Consider the following 2475-nt stretch of genomic DNA (forward strand, 5'->3'; position numbering starts at 1 on the left):
ATTTTATTTTTGAATTTTCATTAATTACTAAAAATACCTATAAAAAAAAAGGTAGAAAAATGATATGATTAATCCAATAAGCCAATAAACTGTGTTTTTTTATTTTATTTTATTTTATTTATTTATTTATTTTTTTGTATCCAAAACAAATATAAATAAGCAAACCCACGCTAACCCCACCAATTTCTCATTCTCGATTTGGACTGAAACTTTCCTTCCAAAAACCCTCTCTCCCTCTCCTCGTTCAATAGCACCTTTAGTATAAAACGATCGTCACTTGACGCTCTCTGTGGTGTACTGATCTGCGAAGGTGTGCTCTCACATCTAGATTCTAGGGTTTGGTTTAAAAATTATTATTATTTTTTTTTTGGTTATTTGAAGATATTTTGCGGTGTTTAATCATATGTTCATGTATTTTTTCAATCATAAGTCTGTTTGTGTGGGCGCTAGCAAGCATATCTGTTAGAGAGAGATTCAATATAGTAAACGGAAAAGGTTGAGACTCCTTTTTTCTTGACCCTACCACCTCAATATATTGGGATTGACAAACTTTTTGTTTTTTATTTTTTTTTCCTTCTACCACTCAATGACATGTGTCCGTGAGGTTGTGAGGGTCAAGAAAAAGTAGGGTTTCTATCATTTATGTATTATAAATGTACTAATATCATGTAAGTTAATTTTGGCAGCAAATTCAAGGCCAAAAGTAGCAGAAATTATCCAGTAATCACGTGTTGATGTGTCCGACTAATGAATTGTTATAATTTGTCTACCATCTCTTTGTTATTTGGGTCATCTATTCATTTAGCCTCTTACAATTGGTTGGGCACACAACCAATGTGGAATTTCCAGAGGATAAGATAATTACTCCAAAAATAAAGCTTAAAAGAAGGGTAAGTTACAAATACACATTCTCGAGATTTGTTTAAAATACAAATTGTCTTATGTAGTTTTGAAAATTATATTCTGCCTATTGAAGTTTCTAATTTTATAACAAATGACCTATTTTATTAATAAATTTTCAAGTCAATTAATAATTTTTAATGATGTTGAAAATATATTTCAATTAATAATTTAGATAATTTTATTATATAGGAGAGCAGTTAGGAATTTCCCATTTTCAGTTAATTTTGTTAAAAAAAATTCAAATAAGGAGTATTTCTAATTTTTCAAATTATAAGAACAATTTATATTTTAAGTAAACGTCATACGGATATTTGTAATTCACCGTCAAAAGAACAACTGAAAAGGGTATGCTTTTCATTTCTTGGGATTGATTAGAATTTCTTTACATTCCCCTTATATTTTAGTTTTCATGACACTTGCCGTAAGGACAATGCATCAGCCAAAGCCTAGAGATGGAAAAGAAATAAGTACTTTTTTGTAGTTATGATTTGTATATAATGATTAAGCTAATTTTACCTATTGATGAAGCTATTCTTGCAAGTTCTTTTTCTTCTTTCTCACTTTGTGGTGATGCAGAAGTGGAAGCGGGTGAAAACTAAGATGGACACTGAGGTTGATCAAGCACATCACAAACTAAAACTTGAAGAAGAGGTAGTGGTAGAATTAGATTCTCTAGTTATTTTTATTCACCTACTGGTTGTGTTTAATTTTCAACTTTGATGAAATTGTGGGGTTTTGCTAGAAAATCTTGAATTGCATGTGTGCACATTGCTTGTTTTGATGAAATTGTAGTCTTCAACTTTTTGGTTATTTTTCAATGGCGCTTCTGAATGCTACCTCGTACAATCATTTCCAGATTTGCCAGTTGATTAATTTTATGGTTGAGATGTTCTATACTTCATGTTTCTCTTCTCTATTTAACCCAAAAGGTAGATGTTGGAGGTTGTAAACCAACCATTTTAAATATCCTTGGTGTTGTTCATCCATCAACAAGCACAATTCAACTAAAAAATGCCATCATCTGTGGCTTGCTGGTCTTGTTAAACATGGAAGCGAGGCTTCTTTTATAGACTGTTGGAAAAACGATTTTTAGAGGCGTTTTAAAAACACCGCTATATGTCTGAAAAACGCCGCCAATTCTTTTTGTGAGGCTTATCACCAAACGTCGACGACACGGCCGTCGCTATAAGTTTATGGCGCTTTAAAAACATCGTGAAATTAGAATAGGTGGCGGCATAAACGCCACTAAATGTGGCAGCAATGGTAAGATGATGTCACATAAGTATTCAGCGACACTTCAAAAACGTCGTAATAACTTTTTTATTATTTTAAAAATATAACTATAGTGGCGTTGGAAAAATGCCGCAATAGATTCAATTTAACAAAAATAAAAATAAACTTAACTACTAATTCTGTGAGATTTAACTTTTAAAAAATACCTATAAAATAGCAATAATGAATAAAATTTTGTATAGACATATATTTCTATGAGATTACTATTCCCTCACATCTATAATAGTACCCAATACAACATCCTTTAAAAAAATCCAACATCTCATGCACAGTTTCACA

This window comes from Camellia sinensis, chromosome 10, assembly GCF_055761805.1.
Source record: "Camellia sinensis isolate YWXY chromosome 10, ASM5576180v1, whole genome shotgun sequence".
Lineage (NCBI taxonomy): Eukaryota > Viridiplantae > Streptophyta > Magnoliopsida > Ericales > Theaceae > Camellia > Camellia sinensis.